Genomic DNA, 10432 nt, shown 5'->3' on the forward strand with positions numbered 1-10432 from the left:
AGAAGAAAACCTAGGGCAATACCATTCAGGCCATAGGCATGGGCAAGGATTTTATTACTAAAACACCAAAAGCCATTGCAACAAAAGCCATAATTGACAAACGAAATTTAATTAAATTAAAAAGCTTCTGCAGAGCAAAAGAAGCTAGCATAAGAGTGAATGAGTAAGCTACAGAATGGGAAAAAAGTTTTGCAATCTACCCATCTGGCAAAGGTCTAATATCCAGAATCTACAAGGAACTTAAATAAATTTACAAAAAAATTTATGGCCGGGCGCAGTGGCTCACGCCTGTAATCCCAGCACTTTGGGAGGCCGAGGCGGGCGGATCACGAGGTCAGGAAACCGAGACCATCCTGGCTAACACAGTGAAACCCCCTCTCTACTAAAAATACCAAAAAAAATTAGCCATGCGTGGTGGCGGGGGCCTATAGTCCCAGCTACTCGGGAGGCTGAGGCAGGAGAATGGCGTGAACCTGGGAGGCGGAGCTTGCAGTGAGCCGAGATCGTGCCAATGCACTCTAGCCTGGGAGACAGAACAAGACTCTGTCTCAAAAAAAAAAAAATTTATGTGATATTTTTCTTTCTGTCCCAGGCTTATTTCACTTAACATAATGACCCTCAGTTCCATGTTCTGCAAATGACTGAATCTTATTTTTTTTTTTATGGCTGAATAGTACTCTGTTAAGTATATTATGGTTACTGGAGGCTGAGATGGGCAATGGAGAGGGGAGACGTAAAGTGGGGATGGTTAATAGATGCAAAAATATAGTTAGCTAGAATGAATAAGATTTAGTAAATGATGGCACAACAGCGTGACTACAGTCAGTAATAATTTATAGTACATTTAAAAAGAACTAAAAGAATATAATTAGATTGTTCATAACACAAGGAAATTATAAATGCTGAGATAATGTATTCCTATTTACCCTGATGCGTTATTACACATTGTATGCCTGTATTAAAAATCTCATGTTCCCCATAAATATATATACCTACTATCTACCCATAAAAATTAAAAATTTAAAAAATGTATTTGAGGATCTGTAGAGATTCTTTACTTTCATTCGTAATACTGGTAATTTTTCCTTGCCTCTCCCATTCCTCCCTCACCTCTCACTCCCTCTTTTCCTTTTGAAACACCCTCCCTACTCCTTCTCTTCCTCTTCTCCTCTTTCCCTCTCTCTTCTTTCTTTCATCAGACTAGCTATGGATAGACCAATTATATTCTTTGTCTTAGAAAGCAGCATTCGTCCTTTTGATTCTCCTTGTTCAATTGATTTACATCCATGGAATAGATTGGTTTATGTTTATTTTCTACTTTTGCTAAGTTCGTTTTTATATTTTCCTAATTTCCTTTTAATATAGAACCTTAAGTTTACGAATGTTAGCATTTCTCATTTCAATTTATCTTTAGACACTGCTTGAATTTATCCATTTATTTAAATTTATCTTTAGACACCTTAGACACTGCTTGAGTGGAAGGCTATAGAATGTGACATGCTCTAATTTCATTGCTGCTCATTTCAAAACATTTTCTAATTTTCATTTGACTTCCCGTTGAGACACATGATGGTTTTACTTGCAAATGAACAAACCTGCTATCTCCTCCTATGTAAGAGAACTTCCTTATTCCTGTAACATGGTATGCTAGAAAATGTGGACTGGGTGAATTGGTCAAAACAGTTGTCTTACAAATATCATTTTATTTGTTGCTATATTTTCCAAACTGTGGTAGCTTACGCTGCAATAATAAACAAGCTTAAAATATCAACAACTTTTCAGAACACGTGTTAATTTCTTGCTCACCCAGAGTCCTCTGCAGTTTTTGGTAAGTGCCCGCGGTCAACCCCCAAGCTGTTTAAATCTTGCTACTCTACTATCTAAACATGGACATTTTACATTATCCACGGTAAGGGAAAGAGACCGGTGACTCACCTGTGAACTGTCTCAGTCTCAGGTCATGTATAATACACATACCTGTCAACCATGTTTTAGTTACAAGGACTACTCCTATGAAAAATATAAGTATCTGGGAAATTAGATTTTGTGTCTATTCAAAGAAAATTGAGAGACAGCTGTCAATAAATATCAGTAATGCCTACCACAGTTGGAAAAGATTGCTTCATAATTTCTGCACATTTTTTGTCTTGGGTTGGAAATTACTTGTGAATCCCAAATTATCTATTTAAAAGGCATATTTATTTATGTTTATATAATTTTATAAATTAATAAATATGATTTTATTAATACTAATACATTAGTATTCGTTGTTCAAAATGTTCAGCTTTGATCCAAATGCAGCCAATAGAGAGAACTTACTTTGCCCATATAGTGTTAAAAAGATTGATTTATTTATTAACCAAAAATATCCACTTTTTGTTATTTATTTAAAAGCAATTACAGTAGCCATTATCTGAAGCTGAGTAGTAAAAGCCATTTTTTTAATAGCTTAAGAGTCTTTTATCTTACTTAATTTCTCACCATTATCTACTTTTCATGCACTGCTTGTTAAATCCTGGATTAAATTAATGATCCCAAAATACTCTTACATATATTTAAATATAAATATCAATCCTGTGATAAGAGAGATATTTTTAATTGCTTTAACCAACATTGCTGGTTAGTCTTCAATCAAGTGAGAACTTATGAGTACAGGTAAGAGAAAGTGTGTTAGAATGTTTCTGCTTAATTATTAACATCAAATAATGGTGACCATACATTCAAACACTAAAATAAATATGTATTGAATTTAACAGAAAAATAATTGTTTGCATTTTTGGTTTGTTTTTCATTTTTAAATCAATGACGAGTCATCATGTAAAAGAGATAGATTTTTTACAAATAAAGAATATAGAAGGTATACTGTTTAAATAGCTCTTGTCATTACATATTTTTACCTTGGGGATCTATTTGAAGAACCATTTGACAGAAGTTCTAAATTTATTTTGTGTTTTTATCATGTATGTATTTTAATTCCCAAAACTACCAAATAAAAACACTCATTTACTTTTTTGATGGTTTTTTAATCCAATATTTTTATCTATATTATTTTTCTCATTTTATTGTAGCACACTAATATTTTCAGGGTTTTTTTTTTGTTTGCTTTTGTTTTGTTTTGTTTTTAATCCAATACCTGACTTCAGCATCACAGAACTTTTTATTACTTTCTACTTGTACTCTGTTTGCCTGCATGTCTACTAGCTAATTTCCTCTTTTTTCACAGCATCACTGTAATAATGTAGAAAATTTGGACCCAGAGGTTCCAAATGGCAGTTTTTTACAAAAAGTTGTATACTTTGTTCTATTTTATTTTTTTAAACGTGTGCTATATATTTGTGGACAAATATTAGTGCCTCATAGTGAAATGAGAAAAGTAAGTCTGGAAAATTTCTGCAGGCAGCTCTGACATGAAAGGAGCCTGGAAGTCATCACTGCTGTTCTTATAACAAGAAGAAAGGAGAACGCTAAGTATCAAAGATCTTTTTATGGACTCAAAAAATTGAAGTCACAGGGAAAACCACCAGCTGAAAATCTAGAATACAGAGAACCATAGCCAAAATCAGCTTACAATGAGCATAAGTTAGTGGATCTGATGGGACTGAATGGTAACTTTGACAAATCACTTGGAGTTGTGTAAAATCTCGTAAGAATAAGAATTTCTTGGGGCCACAGTCTTACAAAGCCCTATACTTTTATGGAATTTACCTCCTATTACTCCTGAGGTTTTGACGGTAAAGATGCAAGAAAAACCCTCCACTTCTGGCAGGGTGAGGGGAATAGCAGCCATTGTGAAATACTCCCAAAGTGTTCAGCAACAAATGTATGGTCAGCAAAGGAAGATGAGTTAGACAACTTTGGCTCTGAGTAGACTTCCTTTCTCACCTCAGGGAGGAAAAGTGGGAAAACTTAAGTTCACATCCAAAGAACACAGTTTAACCAAGATAATTTGATTTGATCATACAAATAGTAATTTGTATAGTATAACTTTACAGATAATAATGACAGTCATTGCATATAATAAACAAATAACAATACATTGTTAATAATAGTAACAATGATTTGGGTGATGATAGTATATACATAAGTGAAGTGAATTATAGCAATATTATAAGGGATGGAAGGAAAGAATTGGAAATAATATATTATAAGCTAATTGCAGTACTTGTGAAGGGTTAATAGTGTTATTTAACAGTGGGATTTGGTTAGTTGTAAATTCAAGTCTAGAGCAATCAATTAAAAGCTACACAAAGAAGTAAAATTGATATGCTAAGAGAGTAGAGAAAATTGAATCATATAAAATTCTCAATTAAAACCAGAGAAGGCAAAAAATAAAAGGTCAAAAATAAATAAGATTACATTTTTTTAAAAAAAGAATAAGGTCAACAAATAGAAAACTTTTATAAATATGGTAGATATAAAATCAACTATATCAATAATTACTTTAAATGTGAATGATAGAAATACGAAACTTAGAAGACAAGAGATTGTGAGTTTGGCAATGAGTTTGTAGATAAAATACCAAAAGCATGATCCATGAAAAAATTGATTAGTTGGATTTGATTAAAATTAAAACTTTAAATCTGCCAACGATCCTATTAAGGTAATTAAAAATATAAAGGTAATTATTAAAACTCAAAAATAAGAAAACACACTGATTAACAATATACAAATGATCAGAAAAACATGTCACTAAAAAGGTATACACATGGACAATAAGCATATTTGCACCATAAATTTGCTCATTATTATATTTTTACAGAACCTCAAATTGAAACAACAGTGATCTATCAATATAAAATATTTTTAAAAACTGAAAATACCAAATGCTAGTGGTTCTGAGGAGACAAAAAATTGTAATTCAGAGGCTATTAAGAAAGTCAACATTTCATACTCTAAATTGAATCTCTGATGGCCTAATGCATAGAGTTCAGAAAAAAAAAAACAGGAAAGAGATCAGATAAATGCTGTTGGATTGAGGCTGCTGGGTGAGGTGGCTCTTAACTGTAATCTCCTGCTTTGGGAAGCCTAGGAGGGAAAATTGAGGTTCATTGCCCCTAATCTAATTATCTGTTTGGTGATTTAGTTAAAATTCCTTGAGGAAAGATCACATTATTCTCGGACTCTACAATTTTTCATACACTGTTTCAAATATTCATTATAGTTAGGACTTTTCTAAAGCATGAAAAGATAACCATCAAGAAGTCATGAGCATAACCATAGTAATCACATCAATGAAAAATAAGCATACCCAGGGACAGTGTTCAGAGAGAGGACAGCCATGAGCTACCTTTTGGAGAACCACAATACTGAAAGAGGGAAAGAAGGGAAAGAAGAGAGTTACTATTCCATTTTTAATGTGGGCTCCTTCAAGTATTTACACAGAAGTTTCTAGACTTAGTAGCTTTGGTTTGTTGGAAGAGATCTTTTTTCTATTTATTTCATTCAATGTAGTAACGATTCGTGAAAATATATTATGCACTTCTTAAAAATGATTAGCTTACTTCCAGTTGATAGAGAAATTTTTATTTTGAGTACTGGAATCAGAACATTTGGAAATGTAAAAATGCCTTATGCAATACTTGGCTAGATCATCTAACTTTTGTAGAAAGTCTAAAGGCCAAAAGATGTACAAAAATATGCAATGTGTATGCATAAGGGAAAAAAATTAATGATCCAAATCTTGGAACTATAAGATATGAAAAGCTTAAAGGGAAGATGACTAGGTAACTTGAGAGAAGATTGCTGGCAGGAGACTTAATAACTTGTATTCTGTATAAGAATGGTCATTATACTTTTAAAAATGAATCCTTTTTTGAAGCAAGAGCCAAGGAAGCTGTATTTAATTATGGCAAGAAAGGTTTACATTTCACTGAATGAAACCATTTCACCGTTCAGAATAGTTACTAATAAAATGAGTCTCTAAAAGTCTTTTTTTTTCTTTGAATATCTAACATAATACCAATTTTGGACAGGTAATACATAATTCTACCTTTAAAAATAAAAACGTTAAGGGAAATTAAAAATTGATAGTTTAGAAAGGGCTTCTATCAATTCAATTTAATGCTGAAGTTATTATGTAATTAACAGATCTGTTTCACAAGCAGCTCTAACCTACAGCTGTGGCAATTATAATAATGAAATTAGTTATTAGTAAGCTAATAAGAACAGTTTAAGTGTAAATCTAAATATATACATATACATATGAATTACAAAATATAATTCAACAATATTTTTAGGGTAACATTAGGGATACCCTTTTAATCTAACAATCTCATTGTTGGAATTGTTTTAATAGAAATGAAATCACAGGAATGTAAAAAATATCTAAGATATTTTAGCTTGCACAAAATATTATTATAGTATGATTTACAGTTTCAAAATCTTGTGAAACAAAGTGAATGGCTGTCAGTACAATTTATGAAATGATTTTACATACCAATCAATAAAAATGACTCAGTTAAAAATTATAAATTTACAGTTTACCAGAAACATTTGCAGAGGCTATTGTGCAGAAAGGTGGAGGTATGATTACGTTTTAGTAAAAATAACACTCTGGGCATGCATATAAATATGTGCACATATACATTTGCAAATACTTACGTGAGCATGGAGATTACAATAGAGATTGTTGCTTGTCAACATGGGTTGATGTAATAAATAATGAGGAAGAAACGGGGAGTGAGAAGCCAGCCTCCTCCCCAGAAAAAACAAAAAAAATTATGATCACCCAAAAAAAGGTTTGAGTACATTATGATACATTGCATAAATTAAACATATTTAAAAAATAAAATCTAAAATAATTTAATGCTGTATCGCATACTTCAAATTTATATGTTGTTCATGTGATTATGACAAAGCACATCTTTATGAATTATTGGTGGAGACATGAACGCAAAATTCAGGGAACACTGATGAGAGAGACAAAAAATCCCAGCATCCTATTGTCAAGGCACATTAGCATTAATATTACCTAACAAACTCAGATATAAAATACTTTTTCTACTAAATTTACTTACTAAAATTAAATACATATGACAAATATAATTAATATATAATTGAAAATGTTTGTTCTCTTGAGAAATTTAATATTAGTCATTTTGTGGCTAGTTGATGGGGTTTCCCTGCTCAGGGGTTAGACAAGAATCTAAGAAATTTGGAAAACCTATGAGATACAGCAAAAGCAGTACTAGGAAGGAAGTTAATAGCTGTAAGGGCCTACATCAAAAAACAGGAAAACCATCAAATAAACAACCTAACTGCATCATAAAGAATTAGAAAAGCAAAAGCAAACCAAACACTGAATTAGTAGAAGAAAAGAAATAATAAAGATCAGAGCAGAAATAAAGGAATTTGAAATGAAGAAAACAATACAAAAGATAAATGAAACAGAAAGGTTTTTTTTTTTTGAAAAGGTAAAGAAAATTAACAAAATTTTAGTGAGACTAAGAAAAAAAGACAGAAGATCCAAATAATAAATTCAGAGATGAAAAAGGGGAAATAGTAACTGAACTCCAAAGACTCTTTAGTGGCAAATATGAGCAACTGTAAGATAATATACTGGGGAATTCTAGAGGAAATGGATGAATTCCTTGACACTTAGAACCTACCAAGATTAAATGATGAAGACATTCAAAACCTGAAGAGACCAATATCAAGTAACAATGTCAAAGCTATAATAACAAGTTTCTCAGCAAAGAAAAGCCCAGGACTTGACGGCTTCATTGCTGAATTCTACCAAATGTTTAAAGAAGAACTAATACCAATTCTACCCAAACTGTTTCAAAATATAGAAGAGGAGGGAATGCTTCCAAATGCATTCTGCAAGACTAGTATTACTCTGATACCAAAACCAAACAAAGAATACCTCAAAAATAATTAAAAAATAAGGCTACAGGCCAATATCCCTGATGAATATTGATGCAAAAATTGTTAGCAAAACACTAGCAAACCAAATTCAACAAGACAATGAAAAGATTATTCATTATGGCCAAATGTGATTAATCCCAGGGATGCAAGGACTATTCAACATATGCAAATTAGTTAATATGGCACATCATATCAACAGAAATAAGGACAAAACCATATGATGTCAATTGATGCTTCAAAGCATCTGATAAAATGCAACATCCTTTCATGATAAAAGCCTTCAAAAAAGTGGGAGTAGAAGGAACGTATCTTAACATAGTGAAAGCCACACCTGGCTTTTATTAGGCTCATAGCTGGTATTATTCTGAATGGAGAAAAAGTGAAAGTCTTTAAGGTCAGAAACATTACAAGAATGCCCACTTGCACCCCTGTTATTCAACATAGGACTGGAAGTCTTAGCTAGAGCAAATAGGCTAGAGAAAGAAAAAAAGGGCATCCAAATTGGAAAGGAAGAAGTCAGATTACCTTTGTTTGCAGATGATATAATCTTATACTTGAAAAAACCTCAAGACTCTACCAAAACAAACAATTAGAACTAATCAATAAATTCAGTAAAGTTGCAGGATACCATTCAATGTACACAAATAAGTAGGATTTCTATATGCCAACAGCAAACAATCTGAGAAGGAAATCAAGAAAATAACCCTATTTACAATAGCTACAATACAATACAATTTCTAGAAATTAACTAAAGAAGTGAAAGATCTCTACAGTAAGAAGTATAAAACATTGATGCAAGAAACTGAAGACAACACACAAAAATGGAAGGATATTCCATGTTTATGGATTGAAAGAATCAATGTTGTTAAAATACCTATACCACCCATAGCAATTTATAGATTTATTGCATTTCCCATTAAAAAATAATGAAATTCTTCACAGAAACAGAAAAAAAGTATAAAGTTTATATGAAGTCATGAAAGACCTAGAATAGCCAAAGCTATCATAAACAAAAAAGAAAAACTGGAGGAATCATATTACCTTACTCTAAATTATACTGCAGAGATACAGTATCCAAAAATGGCATGGTACTGGAAGAAAAATAGACAAATATATCAGTGGAACAGAATAGAGATCCTAGAGATAAATCCATACATTTACAGTAAACTCATTTTTGACAATGGTGCCAAGAATAAACATTGGGGAATGTACTGTCTCTTCAATAAAGATGCTGGGAAAACTGGATATCTATACACAAAAGAATGAAACTTGACCCCCAATCTCTCTATATATACAAAAATCAAAAAATGAATTAAAGACTTAAATCTAAGACATTAGAAGAAAATACTGGAGAAACTATCCAGGACATTGGATTTGGCAAAGATTTATTGAGGAATCAACCACAAGCACAGGTACCCAAAGCAAAAATGGACTAACAGGATCCTATTAAATTAAAAAACTTATGCATAGTAAAGGAAACAATCAACAAAGTGAAGAGACAATTCACAGAATGAGAGAAAATATTTGCAAACTACCAATCTGACAAATGATTAATAATCAGAATATATAAGGAGCTCAATTGTATAGGAGAAAATAATATCTCATTTTTTTAAAAAAATGTGCAACATCTAATAGATATGTCTCAATAGTAGAGATACAAATGGCAAACAGGTATATGAGAAGGTGCTCAACCTCACTGATCATCAGAGATATGGAAATCATAACTACAATAAGATATCATCTCAAATGATATATGATATATCTCAAAAAGATATATCATTTGAGATATCATCTCAAATAAAATGGTTTTTATTTGAAAGACAAGCAATAACAAATGCTGGTGAGGATGTGCAGAAAGGAGAACCCTCATACACTGCGGAAATGTAAATGGGTACAATCACTATAGAGAACTGTTTGGAGATTCTTCAAAACTAAAAATAGAGCTACTATATGATCCAGCAATTCCGCTGTTAGATATATACTCAAAAGAAAGAAAGTAAATATCATGAAGAGATATCTGCACTGCCATGTTTATTGCAGCACTATTTACAATAGCCAAGATTTGGAAGCAACCTAAGTGTCCGTCAACAGAAGGAAACATTAAGAAAATGTGGTACATTGACACAACAAAGTACTATTCAGTCATTGAAATAAAGAGATGCTGTCATTTGCAACAACATGGATTGAACTGAAGGTCATTATGTTAAGTGAAATTATCTAGTCATGGAAACAAAAACTTGACAGGTTCTCACTTGTTTGTGGGAGTTAAACATTAAAATAATTAAACTCTTGGAGACAGAGATAAAAGGATGTGTATCAGCGGCTGGGAAAGGGTATTGTGGTGGTGGTGAGAAGGAAGTGGAGATGGTTAATGGATATGAAAAGTAGTTTGCAAAAATGAATAAGACCTAGTATTTGCTAGCAAAACAGGGTAGCTATAGTAAAAAAAAAAGTGAGCATTTAAAAATAACTAAAAGTGTGTAATTAGATTGTTTTTAACACTAACGATAAATTTTTGGGGTTATGGATACCTCTTTTACCCTGATGTGATTATGACACTTTGCAT

This window comes from Colobus angolensis, unplaced genomic scaffold, assembly GCF_000951035.1.
Source record: "Colobus angolensis palliatus isolate OR3802 unplaced genomic scaffold, Cang.pa_1.0 Scaffold191, whole genome shotgun sequence".
Classification (NCBI taxonomy): Eukaryota; Metazoa; Chordata; class Mammalia; order Primates; family Cercopithecidae; genus Colobus; species Colobus angolensis.